At 34.7% G+C, this 22,594-nt stretch overlaps 1 long non-coding RNA gene across 1 annotated transcript; it reads left to right on the forward strand.

The window, feature by feature from the left end:
• The first annotated feature begins 14,394 nt into the window (after positions 1 to 14,394).
• LOC149409982 (uncharacterized) lies at positions 14,395 to 19,587 on the forward strand. Its single transcript, XR_016305107.1, has 3 exons — positions 14,395 to 14,464; positions 14,526 to 15,474; positions 16,793 to 19,587. It is a non-coding gene; the product is annotated as an uncharacterized LOC149409982 (long non-coding RNA).
• The last annotated feature ends 3,007 nt before the right edge of the window (positions 19,588 to 22,594 follow it).

Consider the following 22,594-nt stretch of genomic DNA (forward strand, 5'->3'; position numbering starts at 1 on the left):
ATAATGTTAAAGTCTTAAGAATCGTGGTATAAATCGAATTCAGTCAAAAAATCTCCAAAAAGTTTGATTCTTAGAAAAATCATCACTTTTTATGGACGCTCATTTCAGACATGGGTTTGAACTTTTGAAGCAGTTTTCTCAGGCTCTATGGTACCAAATGGGCTGAAATAATGTAAAAGTCTTAAGAATCGTGGTATAAATCGAATTCAGTCACAAAATCTCCATAAAGTTTGATTCTTAGAAAAATCATGATTTTTATGGACGCTCATTTCGGACTTGGGTTCGAACTTTTGAATCAGTTTTCTCAGGCTAAAGAATGTACCAAACGGGCTGAAATAATGTAAAAGTCTTAAGAATCGTGGTATAAATCGAATTCAGTCACAAAATCTCCATCAAGTTTGATTCTTAGAAAAATCATCACTTTTTATGGACGCTCATTTCAGACTTGGGTTCGAACTTTTGAATCAATTTTCTCAGGCTCTATGGTATCAAATGGGCTGAAATAATGGAAAAGTCTTAAGAATCGTGGTATAAATCGAATTCAGTCACAAAATCTCTATTAAGTTTGATTCTTAGAAAAATCATCACTTTTTATGGACGCTCATTTCAGACTTGGGTTTGAACTTTTGAAGCATTTTTCTCAGGCTCTATGGTACCAAATGGGCTGAAATATTGGAAAAGTGGTAAGAATCGTGGTACGAATCGAATGCATTCACAAATTCTCCATAAAGTTTGATTCTTAGAAAAATAATGATTTTTATGGACGCTCATTTCAGACTTGGGTTCGAACTTTGGAAGCAGTTTTCTAAGGCTTTATGGTACCAAATGGGCTGAAATAATGGAAAAGTCTTAAGAATCGTGTTATAAATCGAATTCAGTCACAAAATCTCTATTAAGTTTGATTCTTAGAAAAATCATCACTTTTTATGGACGCTCATTTCAGACTTGGGTTTGAACTTTTGAAGCATTTTTCTCAGGCTCTATGGTACCAAATGGGCTGAAATATTGGAAAAGTGGTAAGAATCGTGGTACGAATCGAATGCATTCACAAATTCTCCATAAAGTTTGATTCTTAGAAAAATAATGATTTTTATGGACGCTCATTTCAGACTTGGGTTCGAACTTTGGAAGCAGTTTTCTAAGGCTCTATGGTACCAAATGGGCTGAAATAATGTAAAAGTCTTAAGAATCGTGGTATAAATCGAATTCAGTCACAAAATCTCCATAAAGTTTGATTCTTAGAAAAATCTTGATTTTTATGGACGCTCATTTCGGACTTGGGTTCGAACTTTTGAATCAGTTTTCTCAGGCTTAAGAATGTACCAAATGCGCTGAAATAATGTAAAAGTCTTAAGAATCGTGGTATAAATCGAATTCAGTCACAAAATCTCCATCAAGTTTGATTCTTAGAAAAATCATCACTTTTTATGGACGCTCATTTCAGACTTGGGTTCGAACTTTTGAATCAGTTTTCTCAGGCTCTATGGTACCAAATGGGCTGAAATAATGTTAAAGTCTTAAGAATCGTGGTATAAATCGAATTCAGTCACAAAATCCCCATAAAGTTTGATTCTTAGAAAAATCATGATTTTTATGGACGCTCATTTCGGACTTGGGTTCGAACTTTTGAATCAGTTTTCTCAGGCTTAAGAATGTACCAAATGGGCTGAAATAATGTAAAAGTCTTAAGAATCGTGGTATAAATCGAATTCAGTCACAAAATCTCCATTAAGTTTGATTCTTAGAAAAATCATCACTTTTTATGGACGCTCATTTCAGTCATGGGTTTGAACTTTTGAAGCAGTTTTCTCAGGCTCTATGGTACCAAATGGGCTGAAATTTTAGAAAAGTGATAAGAATCGTGGTACAAATCGAATGCAGTCACAAAATCTCCATAAAGTTTGATTCTTAGAAAAATAATGATTTTTATGGACGCTCATTTCAGACTTGGGTTCGAACTTTTGAATCAGTTTTCTCAGGCTCTATGGTACCAAATGGGCTGAAATAATGTAAAAGTCTTAAGAATCGTGGTATAAATCGAATTCAGTCACAAAATCTCCATAAAGTTTGATTCTTAGAAAAATCATGATTTTTATGGACGCTCATTTCGGACTTGGGTTCGAACTTTTGAATCAGTTTTCTCAGGCTAAAGAATGTACCAAACGGGCTGAAATAATGTAAAAGTCTTAAGAATCGTGGTATAAATCGAATTCAGTCACAAAATCTCCATCAAGTTTGATTCTTAGAAAAATCATCACTTTTTATGGACGCTCATTTCAGACTTGGGTTCGAACTTTTGAATCAATTTTCTCAGGCTCTATGGTACCAAATGGGCTGAAATAATGGAAAAGTCTTAAGAATCGTGGTATAAATCGAATTCAGTCACAAAATCTCTATTAAGTTTGATTCTTAGAAAAATCATCACTTTTTATGGACGCTCATTTCAGACTTGGGTTTGAACTTTTGAAGCATTTTTCTCAGGCTCTATGGTACCAAATGGGCTGAAATATTGGAAAAGTGGTAAGAATCGTGGTACGAATCGAATGCATTCACAAATTCTCCATAAAGTTTGATTCTTAGAAAAATAATGATTTTTATGGACGCTCATTTCAGACTTGGGTTCGAACTTTGGAAGCAGTTTTCTAAGGCTCTATGGTACCAAATGGGCTGAAATAATGGAAAAGTCTTAAGAATCGTGTTATAAATCGAATTCAGTCACAAAATCTCTATTAAGTTTGATTCTTAGAAAAATCATCACTTTTTATGGACGCTCATTTCAGACTTGGGTTTGAACTTTTGAAGCATTTTTCTCAGGCTCTATGGTACCAAATGGGCTGAAATATTGGAAAAGTGGTAAGAATCGTGGTACGAATCGAATGCATTCACAAATTCTCCATAAAGTTTGATTCTTAGAAAAATAATGATTTTTATGGACGCTCATTTCAGACTTGGGTTCGAACTTTGGAAGCAGTTTTCTAAGGCTCTATGGTACCAAATGGGCTGAAATAATGTAAAAGTCTTAAGAATCGTGGTATAAATCGAATTCAGTCACAAAATCTCCATAAAGTTTGATTCTTAGAAAAATCTTGATTTTTATGGACGCTCATTTCGGACTTGGGTTCGAACTTTTGAATCAGTTTTCTCAGGCTTAAGAATGTACCAAATGCGCTGAAATAATGTAAAAGTCTTAAGAATCGTGGTATAAATCGAATTCAGTCACAAAATCTCCATCAAGTTTGATTCTTAGAAAAATCATCACTTTTTATGGACGCTCATTTCAGACTTGGGTTCGAACTTTTGAATCAGTTTTCTCAGGCTCTATGGTACCAAATGGGCTGAAATAATGTTAAAGTCTTAAGAATCGTGGTATAAATCGAATTCAGTCACAAAATCTCCATTAAGTTTGATTCTTAGAAAAATCATCACTTTTTATGGACGCTCATTTCAGACATGGGTTTGAACTTTTGAAGCAGTTTTCTCAGGCTCTATGGTACCAAATGGGCTGAAATTTTAGAAAAGTGATAAGAATCGTGGTACAAATCGAATGCAGTCACAAAATCTCCATAAAGTTTGATTCTTAGAAAAATAATGATTTTTATGGACGCTCATTTCAGACTTGGGTTCGAACTTTTGAATCAGTTTTCTCAGGCTCTATGGTACCAAATGGGCTGAAATAATGTAAAAGTCTTAAGAATCGTGGTATAAATCGAATTCAGTCACAAAATCTCCATAAAGTTTGATTCTTAGAAAAATCATGATTTTTATGGACGCTCATTTCGGACTTGGGTTCGAACTTTTGAATCAGTTTTCTCAGGCTTAAGAATGTACCAAATGGGCTGAAATAATGTAAAAGTCTTAAGAATCGTGGTATAAATCGAATTCAGTTACAAAATCTCCATTAAGTTTGATTCTTAGAAAAATCATCACTTTTTATGGACGCTCATTTCAGACTTGGGTTTGAACTTTTGAAGCAGTTTTCTCAGGCTCTATGGTACCAAATGGGCTGAAATATTGGAAAAGTGGTAAGAATCGTGGTACGAATCGAATGCAGTCACAAATTCTCCAAAAAGGTTGATTCTTAGAAAAATAATGATTTTTATAGACGCTCATTTCAGACTTGTGTTCGAACTTTGGAAGCAGTTTTCTCAGGCTCTATGGTACTAAATGGGCTGAAATAATGGAAAAATCTTAAGAATCGTGATATAAATCGAATTCAGTCACAAAATCTCCATTAAGTGTGATTCTTCGAAAAATCATCACTTTTTATGGACGCTCATTTCGGACTTGGGTTCGATTTTTTGAGGCTGTTTTCTGAAGCTCTATGGTACCAAATGGGCTGAAATAATGGAAAAGTCTTAAGAATCGTGGTATAAATCGAATTCAGTCACATAATCTCCATAAAGTTTGATTCTTCGAAAAATAATGATTTTTATGGACGCTCATTTTAGACTTGGGTTCGAACTTTTGAAGCAATTTTCTCAGGCTCTATGGTACCAAATGGGCTGAAATAATGGAAAAAATCTTAAAAACCGTGGTATAAATCGAATTCAGTCCAAAAATCTCCATAAAGTTTGATTTTTAGAAAAATCATCACTTTTTATGGACGCTCATTTCAGTCTTGGGTTTGAACTTTTGTAGCAGTTTTCTCAGGCTCTATGGTACCAAATGGGCTGAAATAATGTAAAAGTCTTAAGAATCGTGGTATAAATCGAATTCAGTCACAAAATCTCCATAAAGTTTGATTCTTAGAAAAATAATGATTTTTATGGACGCTCATCCCAGACTTGGGTTCGAACTTTTGAAGCAGTTTTCTCAGGCTCAATGGTACCAAATAGGCTGAAATTTTTGAAAAGTGGTAAGAATCGTGGTACGAATTGAATTCAGTCACAAAATCTCCCAATAAATTGATTCTTAGAAAAATATTGATTTTTATGGACGCTCATTTCAGACTTGGGTTCGAACTTTTGAAGCAGTTTTCTCAGGCTCTATGGTACCAAATGGGCTGAAATATTGGAAAAGTGGTAAGAATCGTGGTACGAATCGAATGCATTCACAAATTCTCCATAAAGTTTGATTCTTAGAAAAATAATGATTTTTATGGACGCTCATTTCAGACTTGGGTTTGAACTTTTGAAGCAGTTTTCTCAGGCTCTATGGTACCAAATGGGCTTAAATATTGGAAAAGTGGTAAGAATCGTGGTACGAATCGAATGCATTCACAAATTCTCCATAAAGTTTGATTCTTAGAAAAATAATGATTTTTATGGACGCTCATTTCAGACTTGGGTTTGAACTTTTGAAGCAGTTTTCTCAGGCTCTATGGTACCAAATGGGCTAAAATAATGGAAAAGTCTTAAGAATCGTGTTATCAAGCGAATTCAGTCACAAAATCTCCATAAAGTTTGATTCTTCGAAAAAAAATGATTTTTATGGACTCTCATTTCAGACTTGGGTTCGAACTTTTGAATCAGTTTTCTCAGGCTCTATGGTACCAAATGGGCTGAAATAATGTAAAAGTCTTAAGAATCGTGGTATAAATCGAATTCAGTCACAAAATCTCCATAAAGTTTGATTCTTAGAAAAATCATGATTTTTATGGACGCTCATTTCGGACTTGGGTTCGAACTTTTGAATCAGTTTTCTCAGGCTTAAGAATGTACCAAATTGGCTGAAATAATGTTAAAGTCTTAAGAATCGTGGTATAAATCGAATTCAGTCACAAAATCTCCATTAAGTTTGATTCTTAGAAAAATCATCACTTTTTATGGACGCTCATTTCAGACTTGGGTTTGAACTTTTGAAGCAGTTTTCTCAGGCTCTATGGTACCAAATGGGCTGAAATATTGGAAAAGTGGTAAGAATCGTGGTACGAATCGAATGCAGTCATAAATTCTCCATAAAGTTTGATTCTTAGAAAAATAATGATTTTTATAGACGCTCATTTCAGACTTGGGTTCGAACTTTGGAAGCAGTTTTCTCAGGCTCTATGGTACTAAATGGGCTGGAATAATGGAAAAATCTTAAGAATCGTGGTATAAATCGAATTCAGTCACAAAATCTCCATTAAGTGTGATTCTTCGAAAAATTATCACTTTTTATGGACGCTCATTTCGGACTTGGGTTCGATTTTTTGAGGCTGTTTTCTGAAGCTCTATGGTACCAAATGGGCTGAAATAATGTCAAAGTCTTAAGAATCGTGGTATAAATCGAATTCAGTCACAAAATCTCCATAAAGTTTGATTCTTAGAAAAATAATGATTTTTATGGACGCTCATTTCAGACTTGGGTTCGAACTTTTGAAGCAGTTTTCTCAGGCTCTATGGTACCAAATGGGCTGAAATAATGTAAAAGTCTTTAGAATCGTGGTATAAATCAAATTCAGTCACAAAATCTCTATAAAGTTTGTTTCTTAGAAAAATCATCACTTTTTATGGACGCTCATTTCAGACTTGGGTTTGAACTTTTGAAGCAGTTTTCTCAGGCTCTATGGTACCAAATGGGCTGAAATATTGGAAAAGTGGTAAGAATCGTGGTACGAATCGAATGCAGTCACAAATTCTCCATAAAGTTTGATTCTTAGAAAAATAATGATTTTTATAAACGCTCATTTCAGTCTTGGGTTTGAACTTTTGTAGCAGTTTTCTCAGGCTCTATGGTACCAAATGGGCTGAAAAAATGTAAAAGTCTTAAGAATCGTGGTATAAATCCAATTCAGTCACAAAATGTCCATAAAGTTTGATTCGTAGAAAAATCATGATTTTTATGGACGCTCATTTCAGACTTGGGTTCGAATTTTTGAAGCAGATTTCTCAGGCTCTATGGAACCGAATGGGCTGAAATAATGTTAAAGTCTTAAGAATCGTGGTACAAATCGAATGCAGTTACAAAATCTCCCCAAAGTTTGATTCTTAGAAAAATAATGATTTTTATGGACGCTCATTTCAGACTTGGGTACGAACTTTTGAAGCAGTTTTCTCAGGCTCTATGGTACCAAATGGGCTAAAATAATGGAAAAGTCTTATGAATCGTGTTATAAATCGAATTCAGTCACAAAATCTCCATAAAGTTTGATTCTTCGAAAAATAATGATTTTTATGGACTCTCATTTCAGACTTGGGTTCGAACTTTGGAAGCAGTTTTCTCAGGCTCTATGGTACCAAATGGGCTGAAATAATGGAAAAGTCTTAAGAATCGTGGTATAAATCGAATTCAGTCACAAAATCTCCATAAAGTTTGATTCTTAGAAAAATCATGATTTTTATGGACGCTCATTTCAGACTTGGGTTCGAAATTTTGTAGCAGTTTTCTCAGGTTCTATGGTACCAAATGAGCTGAAATAATGGAAAAGTCTTAAGAATCGTGGTATAAATCGAATTCAGTCACAAAATCTCCATAAAGTTTGATTCTTCGAAAAATAATGATTTTTATGGACGCTCATTTTAGACTTGGGTTCGAACTTTTGAAGCAATTTTCTCAGGCTCTATGGTACCAAATGGGCTGAAATAATGGAAAAATCTTAAGAATCGTGGAATAAATCGAATTCAGTCCAGAAAACTCCATAAAGTTTGATTTTTAGAAAAATCATCACTTTTTATGGACGCTAATTTCAGACTTGGGTTTGAACTTTTGAAGCAGTTTTCTCTGGCTCTATGGTACCAAATGGGCTGAAATAATGTAAAAGTCTTAAGAATCGTGGTATAAATCAAATTCAGTCACAAAATCTCTATAAAGTTTGATTCTTAGAAAAATCATCACTTTTTATGGACGCTCATTTCAGACTTGGGTTTGAATTTTGAAGCAGTTTTCCCAGGCTCCTTGGTACAAAATGGGCTGAAATTTTTGAAAAGTGGTAAGAATCGTGGTACGAATTGAATTCAGTCACAAAATCTCCCAATAAATTGATTCTTAGAAAAATATTGATTTTTATGGACGCTCATTTCAGACTTGGGTTCGAACTTTTGAAGCAGTTTTCTCAGGCTCTATGGTACCAAATGGGCTGAAATAATGTAAAAGTCTTAAGAATCGTGGTATAAATCGAATTCAGTCACAAAATCTCTATTAAGTTTGATTCTTAGAAAAATCATAACTTTTTATGGAAGCTCATTTCAGACTTGGGTTTGAATTTTGAAGCATTTTTCTCAGGCTCCTTGGTACCAAATGGGCTGAAATATTGGAAAAGTGGTAAGAATCGTGGTACGAATCGAATGCAGTCACAAATTCTCCATAAAGTTTGATTCTTAGAAAAATAATGATTTTTATGGACGCTCATTTCAGACTTGGGTTCGAACTTTGGAAGCAGTTTTCTAAGGCTCTATGGTACCAAATGGGCTAAAATAATAGAAAAGTCTTAAAAATCGTGGTATAAATCGAATTCAGTCACAAAATCTCCATAAAGTTTGATTCTTAGAAAAATCATCACTTTTTATGCACGCTCATTTCAGACTTGGGTTTGAACTTTTGAAGCAGTTTTCTCAGGCTCTATGGTACCAAATGTGCTGAAATAGTGGAAAAGTCTTAAGAATCGTGTTATAAATCGAATTCAGTCACAAAATCTCCATAAAGTTTGATTCTTCGAAAAATAATGATTTTTATGGACTCTCATTTCAGACTTGGGTTCGAACTTTTGAAGCAGTTTTCTCAGGCTCTATGGTACCAAACGGGCTGAAATAATGTAAAAGTCTTAAGAATTCAGGTATAAATCGAATTCAGTCAAAAATCTCCATTAAGTTTGATTCTTAGAAAAATCATCACTTTTTATAGACGCTCATTTCAGTCTTGGGTTTGAACTTTTTTAGCAGTTTTCTCAGGCTCTATGGTACCAAATGGGCTGAAATAATGTTAAAGTCTTAAGAATCGTGGTATAAATCGAATTCAGTCACAAAATCTCCATAAAGTTTGATTCTTCGAAAAATAATGATTTTTATGGACGCTCATTTTAGACTTGGGTTCGAACTTTTGAAGCAATTTTCTCAGGCTCTATGGTACCAAATGGGCTGAAATAATGGAAAAATCTTAAGAATCGTGGAATAAATCGAATTCAGTCCAGAAAACTCCATAAAGTTTGATTTTTAGAAAAATCATCACTTTTTATGGACGCTAATTTCAGACTTGGGTTTGAACTTTTGAAGCAGTTTTCTCAGGCTCTATGGTACCAAATGGGCTGAAATTTTCGAAAAGTGGTAAAAATCGTGGTACAAATCGAATGCAGTCACAAAATCTCCCCAAAGTTTGATTCTTAGAAAAATAATGATTTTTATGGACGCTCATTTCAGACTTGGGTTCGAACTTTTGAAGCAGTTTTCTCAGGCTCTATGGTACCAAATGGGCTAAAATAATGGAAAAGTCTTAAGAATCGTGTTATAAATCGAATTCAGTCAGAAAATCTCCATAAAGTTTGATTCTTCGAAAAATAATGATTTTTATTGACTCTCATTTCAGACTTGGGTTCGAACTTTTGAAGCAGTTTTCTCAGGCTCTATGGTACCAAACGGGCTGAAATAATGTAAAAGTCTTAAGAATCGTGGTATAAATCGAATTCAGTCACAAAATCTACATAAAGTTTGATTCTTAGAAAAATAATGATTTTTATAGACGCTCATTTCAGACATGGGTTCGAACTTTGGAAGCAGTTTTCTCAGGCTCTATGGTACTAAATGGGCTGAAATAATGGAAAAATCTTAAGAATCGTGGTATAAATCGAATTCAGTCACAAAATCTCCATTAAGTGTGATTCTTCGAAAGATGATCACTTTTTATGGACGCTCATTTCGGACTTGGGTTCGATTTTTTGAGGCTGTTTTCTGAAGCTCTATGGTACCAAATGGGCTGAAATAATGGAAAAGTCTTAAGAATCGTGGTATAAATCGAATTCAGTCACAAAATCTCTATAAAGTTTGATTCTTAGAAAAATCATCACTTTTTATGGACGCTCATTTCAGACTTGGGTTCGAACTTTTGAAGCAGTTTTCTCAGGCTCTATGGTACCAAATGGGCTGAAATAATGTAAAAGTCTTAAGAATCGTGGTATAAATCAAATTCAGTCACAAAATCTCTATAAAGTTTGATTCTTAGAAAAATCATCACTTTTTATGGACGCTCATTTCAGACTTGGGTTTGAATTTTGAAGCAGTTTTCCCAGGCTCCTTGGTACAAAATGGGCTGAAATTTTTGAAAAGTGGTAAGAATCGTGGTACGAATTGAATTCAGTCACAAAATCTCCCAATAAATTGATTCTTAGAAAAATATTGATTTTTATGGACGCTCATTTCAGACTTGGGTTCGAACTTTTGAAGCAGTTTTCTCAGGCTCTATGGTACCAAATGGGCTAAAATAATGGAAAAGTCTTAAGAATCGTGTTATAAATCGAATTCAGTCAGAAAATCTCCATAAAGTTTGATTCTTCGAAAAATAATGATTTTTATGGACGCTCATTTTAGACTTGGGTTCGAACTTTTGAAGCAATTTTCTCAGGCTCTATGGTACCAAATGGGCTGAAATAATGGAAAAATCTTAAGAATCGTGGAATAAATCGAATTCAGTCCAGAAAACTCCATAAAGTTTGATTTTTAGAAAAATCATCACTTTTTATGGACGCTAATTTCAGACTTGGGTTTGAACTTTTGAAGCAGTTTTCTCAGGCTCTATGGTACCAAATGGGCTGAAATTTTCGAAAAGTGGTAAGAATCGTGGTACAAATCGAATGCAGTCACAAAATCTCCCCAAAGTTTGATTCTTAGAAAAATAATGATTTTTATGGACGCTCATTTCAGACTTGGGTTCGAACTTTTGAAGCAGTTTTCTCAGGCTCTATGGTACCAAATGGGCTAAAATAATGGAAAAGTCTTAAGAATCGTGTTATAAATCGAATTCAGTCAGAAAATCTCCATAAAGTTTGATTCTTCGAAAAATAATGATTTTTATTGACTCTCATTTCAGACTTGGGTTCGAACTTTTGAAGCAGTTTTCTCAGGCTCTATGGTACCAAACGGGCTGAAATAATGTAAAAGTCTTAAGAATCGTGGTATAAATCGAATTCAGTCACAAAATCTACATAAAGTTTGATTCTTAGAAAAATAATGATTTTTATAGACGCTCATTTCAGACATGGGTTCGAACTTTGGAAGCAGTTTTCTCAGGCTCTATGGTACTAAATGGGCTGAAATAATGGAAAAATCTTAAGAATCGTGGTATAAATCGAATTCAGTCACAAAATCTCCATTAAGTGTGATTCTTCGAAAAATGATCACTTTTTATGGACGCTCATTTCGGACTTGGGTTCGATTTTTTGAGGCTGTTTTCTGAAGCTCTATGGTACCAAATGGGCTGAAATAATGGAAAAGTCTTAAGAATCGTGGTATAAATCGAATTCAGTCACAAAATCTCTATAAAGTTTGATTCTTAGAAAAATCATCACTTTTTATGGACGCTCATTTCAGACTTGGGTTCGAACTTTTGAAGCAGTTTTCTCAGGCTCTATGGTACCAAATGGGCTGAAATAATGTAAAAGTCTTAAGAATCGTGGTATAAATCAAATTCAGTCACAAAATCTCTATAAAGTTTGATTCTTAGAAAAATCATCAATTTTTATGGACGCTCATTTCAGACTTGGGTTTGAATTTTGAAGCAGTTTTCCCAGGCTCCTTGGTACAAAATGGGCTGAAATTTTTGAAAAGTGGTAAGAATCGTGGTACGAATTGAATTCAGTCACAAAATCTCCCAATAAATTGATTCTTAGAAAAATATTGATTTTTATGGACGCTCATTTCAGACTTGGGTTCGAACTTTTGAAGCAGTTTTCTCAGGCTCTATGGTACCAAATGGGCTGAAATAATGTAAAAGTCTTAAGAATCGTGGTATAAATCGAATTCAGTCACAAAATCTCTATTAAGTTTGATTCTTAGAAAAATCATAACTTTTTATGGAAGCTCATTTCAGACTTGGGTTTGAATTTTGAAGCATTTTTCTCAGGCTCCTTGGTACCAAATGGGCTGAAATATTGGAAAAGTGGTAAGAATCGTGGTACGAATCGAATGCAGTCACAAATTCTCCATAAAGTTTGATTCTTAGAAAAATAATGATTTTTATGGACGCTCATTTCAGACTTGGGTTCGAACTTTGGAAGCAGTTTTCTAAGGCTCTATGGTACCAAATGGGCTAAAATAATAGAAAAGTCTTAAAAATCGTGGTATAAATCGAATTCAGTCACAAAATCTCCATAAAGTTTGATTCTTAGAAAAATCATCACTTTTTATGGACGCTCATTTCAGACTTGGGTTTGAACTTTTGAAGCAGTTTTCTCAGGCTCTATGGTACCAAATGTGCTGAAATAATGGAAAAGTCTTAAGAATCGTGTTATAAATCGAATTCAGTCACAAAATCTCCATAAAGTTTGATTCTTCGAAAAATAATGATTTTTATGGACTCTCATTTCAGACTTGGGTTCGAACTTTTGAAGCAGTTTTCTCAGGCTCTATGGTACCAAACGGGCTGAAATAATGTAAAAGTCTTAAGAATTCAGGTATAAATCGAATTCAGTCAAAAATCTCCATTAAGTTTGATTCTTAGAAAAATCATCACTTTTTATAGACGCTCATTTCAGTCTTGGGTTTGAACTTTTTTAGCAGTTTTCTCAGGCTCTATGGTACCAAATGGGCTGAAATAATGTTAAAGTCTTAAGAATCGTGGTATAAATCGAATTCAGTCAAAAAATCTCCATAAAGTTTGATTCTTAGAAAAATAATGATTTTTATGGACGCTCATTTCAGACTTAGGTTCGAATTTTGGAAGAAGTTTTCTCAGGCTTTATGGTACCAAATGAGCTGAAATTTTGGAAAAGTGGTAAGAATCGTGGTACAAATCGAATTCAGTCATAAAATCTCCATAAAGTTTGATTCTTCGAAAAATAATGATTTTTATGGACGCTCATCCCAGACTTGGGTTCGAACTTTTGAAGCAGTTTTCTCAGGCTCTATGGTACTAAATGGGCTGAAATTTTTGAAAAGTGGTAAGAATCGTGGTACGAATTGAATTAAGTCACAAAATCTCCCAATAAATTGATTCTTAGAAAAATATTGATTTTTATGGACGCTCATTTCAGACTTGGGTTCGATCTTTTGAAGCAGTTTTCTCAGGCTCTACGGTACCAAATGGGCTGAAATAATGTAAAAGTCTTAAGAATCGTGGTATAAATCGAATTCAGTCACAAAATCTCTATAAAGTTTGATTCTTAGAAAAATCATCACTTTTTATGGACGCTCATTTCAGACTTGGGTTTGAACTTTTGAAGCAGTTTTCTCAGGCTCTATGGTACCAAATGGGCTGAAATATTGGAAAAGTGATAAGAATCGTGGTACGAATCGAATGCATTCACAAATTCTCCATAAAGTTTGATTCTTAGAAAAATAATGATTTTTATGGACGCTCATTTCAGACTTGGGTTCGAACTTTGGAAGCAGTTTTCTAAGGCTCTATGGTACCAAATGGGCTGAAATAATGGAAAAGTCTTAAGAATCGTGGTATAAATCGAATTCAGTCACAAAATCTCCATCAAGTTTGATTCTTAGAAAAATCATCACTTTTTATGGACGCTCATTTCAGACTTGGGTTCGAACTTTTGAATCAGTTTTCTCAGGCTCTATGGTACCAAATGGGCTGAAATAATGTAAAAGTCTTAAGAATCGTGGTATAAATCGAATTCAGTCACAAAATCTCCATAAAGTTTGATTCTTAGAAAAATCATGATTTTTATGGACGCTCATTTCGGACTTGGGTTCGAACTTTTGAATCAGTTTTCTCAGGCTTAAGAATGTACCAAATGGGCTGAAATAATGTAAAAGTCTTAAGAATCGTGGTATAAATCGAATTCAGTTACAAAATCTCCATTAAGTTTGATTCTTAGAAAAATCATCACTTTTTATGGACGCTCATTTCAGACTTGGGTTTGAACTTTTGAAGCAGTTTTCTCAGGCTCTATGGTACCAAATGGGCTGAAATATTGGAAAAGTGGTAAGAATCGTGGTACGAATCGAATGCAGTCACAAATTCTCCAAAAAAGTTGATTCTTAGAAAAATAATGATTTTTATAGACGCTCATTTCAGACTTGTGTTCGAACTTTGGAAGCAGTTTTCTCAGGCTCTATGGTACTAAATGGGCTGAAATAATGGAAAAATCTTAAGAATCGTGATATAAATCGAATTCAGTCACAAAATCTCCATTAAGTGTGATTCTTCGAAAAATCATCACTTTTTATGGACGCTCATTTCGGACTTGGGTTCGATTTTTTGAGGCTGTTTTCTGAAGCTCTATGGTACCAAATGGGCTGAAATAATGGAAAAGTCTTAAGAATCGTGGTATAAATCGAATTCAGTCACATAATCTCTGTTAGAAATTGGAGTTTGTTGGCTTTGCATAGATGTCTCTGTGTGTAGATGCTTGCCTTTCCAACGGACTGAAGTTAATAAATAAGTTGATAGTTTTTTCAATAGATGTCGCCATAAATGCTCCCCTGCTAAAAGTCAATAAATAGGTTGATTTATAATTTTCTTCCTCTTCTGCAATAAACATTTCTGGCGAAATAAGTGGTTTAAATTTCTACCTGGATCCAAAATTATACATTGGACCTTCGTGCCGCATCCGTATTATCGATTGAATCGCGGATGATAAAAGAACCAGCAAACATCTTCAACATCCAACATCAGAGGGGATCTTCAGAAAAACGGGCAAGTGACCATATCCCATATACCTACCTTATTTTCCCAGGCAGGAGAGCATGATTTATTACACAGCCGTATTTCTTTGTTTGTTTTAAAATTGAATCGGGCTGATTGTTACCAAGTGTTGTTTGAATTGATTTCATACCCATCATCGAAATTGTAGTAAGCAATAATAATTGTTACAACAATATAAAAAGAAGTTAGAATACAAAGCAAGTATTTTAAATTTCTTAAAAGATTTATTACGAGCGGTTATATTTGAAAATCCGTTAGTTTAAATTTCGAAAGTTACCGCGAGTCGGTAAAAACACCAACCCAGCCGCGAAGCAAGCTGACGCATGCGCGGTGGAGATTGTGGAGAGAATAACAATAGTGTCAAATTGTTTTCTTTTTGACAGCCATCGAGCTGTTGCATTTATAAAATTCAGATAAAATTCATTGTTTATCGGTTAGTTAGTAAAGTTCTGTGATCAAGGACAGTGCACGTGTAGTGATTGATTACAAGTGATTATCATTTGACAATACGTTCTGTGAATACCTCCTTTCTTGATATTTAAAAATGGATCTCAAAACTTTGATTAACCAGCGTGGAATTTGCAAGGCGAAATTAACTAGGTTCAATGAATATATAAACGGTGATAATTTGTCGCAATCTGAAATTGAAGTCAGATTGAAGAAACTTGAACCAATTTTAGACACTTTCGACTCATTACAAGATAACATAGAAGCAATTTCGCCGGAAGAATTAACCAAAACAGAAAGGCAAGCATTTGAAAATTTATATTATAATCTTGTTGCTAAGGCTAAAGATAAATTGTTAAATAAAGTTCAGAATACAACATCACATAACATACGTTTGCCTATACTTGAGTTGCCAAAATTTAATGGGAGTTACGAAAATTGGTTGAATTTTCGGGATACCTTTGTTGCTTTAGTTGAAAATAATCCATCTTTAGAAGTTATTCAAAAATTGTATTATCTGCGATCATGCCTCGAAGGTGACGCAGCTAAATTATTAACCTCACTTCCAAATAACCAGGAAAACTATCATACTGCATGGGAAATGTTAACTTCTCGCTATCAAAATATAAAAATTATTATACATAAGCACGTTGAAGCATTATTTAAATTGCCTGAAATAAAATTTGAAAATTCCGTAGCATTAAGGAATCTTATCGATGAATCCGAATTACATTTAAAATCGTTAAATAAGTTAAATATACCCACCGAAAATTGGGATATCATGTTAATATATTTATTGTCGCGAAAACTAGATAGTGAAACTCGACATCATTGGGAAGTATTTGCCACAAAAGAGAATCTACCCACATATAAAGAGTTTATAAAATATTTATCAGATCGAGTTCAGATTTTAGAATTTGCTGGGATTACTGAAGGAAAATTTAATCAAAATAAAACTTTTCCTTTCAAATACCGAAAAGAAGCTATGATTTCTTTAACGCCTCAAATGACAAAATGTATTATTTGCAAAGGCGATCATAAGGTTTATAATTGTAAAAAATTTTTAATATTAAATACTAAGGATAGAATTATAAAGATACGTCAAGTAAATGCGTGATTGAAATGTTTGTGCTTGGGTCATAAGCTAAAAGAATGTAAAAGTAAATACAATTGTCGTATATGCGAAAATAACTCGCACAATACTTTGTTGCATTTAAAAAAGGAAACAGATAATTCGAAGTCTCAGGATAAGGATTCACCATCAACATCAAATAATGAACCTTTAGTTACAAATCACTCTACGAAAATATCTAATAGTTTTGTTTTGTTATCTACCGCCGTTATTAAAGTGTTGAATAATAACGGAAATTTGATTAAGGCTAGAGTTTTATTGGATAGTGGTTCTCAGTCCAATTTTATAACAGAAGAATCTGCAACAAGGTTGCAATTAAAACCCAAAAGGGCAAACATACCGATTACCGGAATCCAAAACAAAATATTGAATATTAAAAATAGCATAAATTTAAGAATTTTCTCGAACTATTCACCGTATGAAAGAGACATAGAATGTCTCGTTTTGAAAGAAGTAACAAGTCATCTGCCGCAAATTTCTTTACAGAAAAAGGATGCCAACATACCTGATGGTCTTCAGTTAGCGGATCCTGCCTTCTATGAAACAAGCTCCATAGAGATGCTACTCGGAGCGGAAATCTTTTGGGAAATTATGAAGCAAGATCAACTTCGAAATGGAGACTCAGGACCCATATTACAGAGAACTGAATTCGGATGGCTGGTGTCAGGACCCATCGTCACAACAAAAATAAAAAGGCCAGTAAAATCTTGTCAACTATCATTAAATATAATCCATAAACAGATTGAAAACTTCTGGAAATTAGAAGAATTCCAACCGGTGAAACACCGGAGCCATGAGGAGCGAGCGTGCGAGGAGATTTTCAAGGACACTTATAAAAGGAATGACAATGGTCGTTTCATGGTAAGCTTACCACAGCGCCCCTGTGTTAAACAGTTGGGAGAAACGCTGCCCATGGCGGAAAAAAGACTTTGCAATTTGCAAAGGAAATTTTCTTCAAATCCTGACCTGATGAAAAAATATAAAGAATTCATGCAGGAATATATAGACTTGGGTCACATGACCCAGTGCGAAGCACCTTCTAATGAAGATTGTTATTTTTATTTGCCACATCATGCAGTATTGAAAGAATCGAGCACTACCACTAAGACTCGAGTGGTATTTGACGGTTCAGCAAAATCATCCAATGGTATATCGTTAAACGATGCTCTCATGATAGGACCTGTTTTACAGAAAGATTTAGCCGCACAATTGATATGTTTCAGAAAACACCAGTACGCGATAACAGCCGACATTGAGAAAATGTACAGGCAAGTATTGGTGCGACCCGAAGACAGAGATCTACAGCGAATAGTATGGAAAAATTTCCCGGAGGAGGAAATTCAGCATTATCGACTTAACACCGTTACCTACGGTCTGGGGCCGTCATCATTTTTGGCAACTAGATGCCTCCAGCAGCTGGGAAATGAAAATATATCATCAAACCACAAGGTCAGTCAGATTATAAAGAATAATTTTTATGTGGATGATTTAATTACTGGAGATGAAACTGAAGAAAACTGTTTAATAATTAAAGAACAACTAATATCTATCATGGCATCCGCTGGGATGAACTTAAGGAAATGGCGGTCGAATTTGCCCTCGTTATGTTCGAAGGAAGAAAACATGTCAGATATGATTATTAGTACAGATTCAAATGACAACAAAATATTAGGCCTGTCTTGGAACAATCAGCAGGATAATTTCCTATACACAGTGAAGTTATTAAAAAATCCAATTAATAGCAAACGACAAATACTGTCATGCATTGCGTCCATATTTGACCCGTTAGGATTAATAGGTCCTGTTACTGTTATTGCTAAATTATTGATGCAAAAATTGTGGCAGGCAAAGCTTCAATGGGATGAGCCCATTCCATATAATATGTTGAAGACATGGGAAGTATATGTGAATGAACTGCCTCAATTAAATAATTTAAGAATAGGTAGAAAGATAATATGTCAAGATCATGTAAATTTACAGCTACATGGATTTTGTGACGCCTCAGAAAAGGCATATTCGTCCTGTGTTTATATGGTGTCTACTGACAAATTGGGTAAGAAGTACTCCAATTTGATAATGTCCAAATCACGGGTAGCGCCTTTGAAAAGTGTATCTCTACCCAAGTTAGAATTATGTGGAGCCGTATTACTGACAAGACTAGTGAACTACATTAAAGATGCTCTATGTACTCCGGATATACCTACTACATACTGGTGTGATTCCCAAATAGTACTGTGCTGGATCAGGGATCAGCCAGTAAGATGGAACACTTTCGTTGCTAATAGAGTGGCGGAAATCCAGGAAACTAGTCAGCCGGAGCAATGGAACCATGTAAGGTCGGAAGACAATGCAGCAGACGTGCTTTCCAGAGGAATCAGCGTTTCACAGTTATTAATTTCCAGCATTTGGTGGCATGGTCCAGGTTGGCTGACGTTGGATTCAGCGTGCTGGCCAAATTCCAACTCATTTTGTATTGATCCACCAGAGATCAAAACAAGCTCGGCACTGTTGTCTGCTGTGAAACAGGACTGGGACATTTTTGATAGATATTCCAATTTTTCCAAATTACAGAGAGTAACAGCATACATTAATAGATTTATTTTTAATTGTAGAAACCCTTCGCAGCGCCGCTATAGTAAATTGACAGTGAGTGAGTTGGAAAATTCAGTAAACAAATTAATATCTCGGGCGCAATCATACTGTTTCAGAGACGAAATTCGAGCTTTAAATAATGGAGGTAATATACCTAGGAATAGTGCACTAAAGTCATTAGATCCTTTTATTGAAAGGGATCTAATTCGTGTGGGGGGAAGGCTCTCCAAAGGTAAAATGGTAACCGAAGGCCAGCAGCACCCAATTTTGTTACCTTCGCATCATAAATTAACAGAGTTAATTGTAAAACACTATCATTACTTGAACTTACACTCGGGAACGCAGTCATTATTGGCGTTGATTAGAATGAAATTTTGGCCGATTAAGGGAAGGAATATTGTAAAAAAAATAATAAAAAAATGTATAATTTGTTATAGATGTAATCCCAAATCCGAACAGCAGTTGATGGCCGACCTGCCAGCTGAAAGAATAACTGAATGTAGGCCATTTCAGATAACAGGAGTGGACTACTGTGGACCAATATTAATAAAGTCGGGTATTCACAGAAAATCACATAGCGTTAAATCATATATTTGCTTATTCGTATGCATGGTCACTAAAGCCGTGCACTTAGAAGCTGTGCTGTCCTTGAGCGCAGAGAGTTTTTTAAACTCTTTGAAACGGTTTATCTCGCGTCATGGTAGACCAAGCAAAATGTTCTCGGGCAATGCAACCAATTTTAAAGCGGCTAATAATGAACTAAGAGAAATTTATAATTTTTTAAATATGTCTAATGATAAAATTGATAATTATTTATCCACATTAGGAATACAATGGCAATTTATACCAGCTCGTGCGCCGAACTTTGGGGGGCTCTGGGAGGCTGGGATAAAGTCAGTTAAGCATCACTTAAAAAGAATAACCAGTATCGCTTCATTAACTTATGAAGAGATTAATACGGTGTTGTGTCAAATTGAATCTTGCTTAAACTCCAGGCCACTGTCTCCCTTATCAAATGATCCTTATGACCTTAATCCCTTGACTCCCGGTCACTTTCTAATAGGAACTAGTTTGGCGGCGATTCCAGAACAAAATTTGGAACATATCACATTCAATCGATTAAACAATTACCAAAAACTAATCCAGATTGTACAATTTTTCTGGTCGAGGTGGCGGAAGGAGTACTTAGCAGAACTTCAAACCAGAAGCAAATGGACCAATAGGAATCAAAGGCAGATGCGGTCTGGCGACATGGTCGTAATAAAGGAGGACAACGTCCCTTCTTGCTACTGGAGGCTGGGACGTGTGAGCGCCGTTCATCCTGGCGCTGATGGAAGAGTTCGCGTGGCGACCATCATCACGTCGAAAGGCATCATCCAGAGGGCCATATCAAAGATCTGTCTGTTGCCAATAGATGACAACGAGGAGTTGAAAATGTCGACACCCCCACCCAACGGACCAGACGCTGAGTAAGCGCAAAATAAAAAAAGGTTTTGTGCAAAACAATATAAAAAGTTTCGTGACAAAAACAATATAAAATTTTTGTGTATTATCATAAATAAAAATAAAAAATAATAATAATAAATTAAAAGAAGATAAGGAAGAAATAATAATAAATAAAAGGTAAAAACAGTGCATAAAAAAGTGGATAACAATAAAACTTGCGAGTTTGATAAAAAATGTACAAAATAAAAAAAGGATTGTAGATCCGTATATACCAAGAAAAAAAAAAAAAAACACTTTAAAAATGAACGCTTATAAACCGAGATAGCCTGCTGGCTATATGTAATTTCAAACTACACAAATACATCTGAAGAAACTAATTATAAATGTGGTAATGAACTATAGAAAAACACAAACCCTTAAGAAGGATGACCAGGAAACCAGCGCTCCATGTTGTGTTGTCTATATTATTTGTTTTATGTTTGATTATTGTTATGATTTCTGTTAGAACAAGGTTATTGGAATTATCTTAGTTGTTAAATTATAGTATAGAATAGCTTAGTGAATTGCATGAATTTGATTTGAACGAAAGTAATAATTTTAATCTCATAATTAATTTGTATAATTTTAGTTAGTTTGAAATTGTCATTTCGTTTTTAGAGTAGTCTTATGTTTAAACTTATGCTTAGAAATAGGTTACCTATTATTTCAAATATTTATTGTTAATCAATTTTTTTTGTATTAACAGTAATAGTAAATAATTACTATTTTTGTTTCTTCCAAATTAATTTTGGCATATATGTAGATATTTAGCTGCTTAATTTTTATTCTTATGTTTTGGGGTTTGTTTCAGAAAAAATGACCTCCAATCCTTTTTTCGGGGGGAGTTTATGTTAGAAATTGGAGTTTGTTGGCTTTGCATAGATGTCTCTGCCTTTCCAACGGACTGAAGTTAATAAATAAGTTGATAGTTTTTTCAATAGATGTCGCCATAAATGCTCCCCTGCTAAAAGTCAATAAATAGGTTGATTTATAATTTTCTTCCTCTTCTGCAATAAACATTTCTGGCGAAACAAGTGGGTTTAAATTTCTACCTGGATCCAAAATTATACATTGGACCTTCGTGCCGCATCCGTATTATCGATTGAATCGCGGATGATAAAAGAACCAGCAAACATCTTCAACATCCAACATCAGAGGGGAAGGCTCTCCAAAGGTAAAATGGTAACCGAAGGCCAGCAGCACCCAATTTTGTTACCTTCGCATCATAAATTAACAGAGTTAATTGTAAAACACTATCATTACTTGAACTTACACTCGGGAACGCAGTCATTATTGGCGTTGATTAGAATGAAATTTTGGCCGATTAAGGGAAGGAATATTGTAAAAAAAATAATAAAAAAATGTATAATTTGTTATAGATGTAATCCCAAATCCGAACAGCAGTTGATGGCCGACCTGCCAGCTGAAAGAATAACTGAATGTAGGCCATTTCAGATAACAGGAGTGGACTACTGTGGACCAATATTAATAAAGTCGGGTATTCACAGAAAATCACATAGCGTTAAATCATATATTTGCTTATTCGTATGCATGGTCACTAAAGCCATGCACTTAGAAGCTGTGCTGTCCTTGAGCGCAGAGAGTTTTTTAAACTCTTTGAAACGGTTTATCTCGCGTCGTGGTAGACCAAGCAAAATGTTCTCGGACAATGCAACCAATTTTAAAGCGGCTAATAATGAACTAAGAGAAATTTATAATTTTTTAAATATGTCTAATGATAAAATTGATAATTATTTATCCACATTAGGAATACAATGACAATTTATACCAGCTCGTGCGCCGAACTTTGGGGGGCTCTGGGAGGCTGGGATAAAGTCAGTTAAGCATCACTTAAAAAGAATAACCAGTATCGCTTCATTAACTTATGAAGAGATTAATACGGTGTTGTGTCAAATTGAATCTTGCTTAAACTCCAGGCCACTGTCTCCCTTATCAAATGATCCTTATGACCTTAATCCCTTGACTCCCGGTCACTTTCTAATAGGAACTAGTTTGGCGGCGATTCCAGAACAAAATTTGGAACATATCACATTCAATCGATTAAACAATTACCAAAAACTAATCCAGATTGTACAATTTTTCTGGTCGAGGTGGCGGAAGGAGTACTTAGCAGAACTTCAAACCAGAAGCAAATGGACCAATAGGAATCAAAGGCAGATGCGGTCTGGCGACATGGTCGTAATAAAGGAG

This window comes from Hesperophylax consimilis, chromosome 29, assembly GCF_061612785.1.
Source record: "Hesperophylax consimilis isolate HC1 chromosome 29, BYU_Hcon_1.0, whole genome shotgun sequence".
NCBI lineage: Eukaryota > Metazoa > Arthropoda > Insecta > Trichoptera > Limnephilidae > Hesperophylax > Hesperophylax consimilis.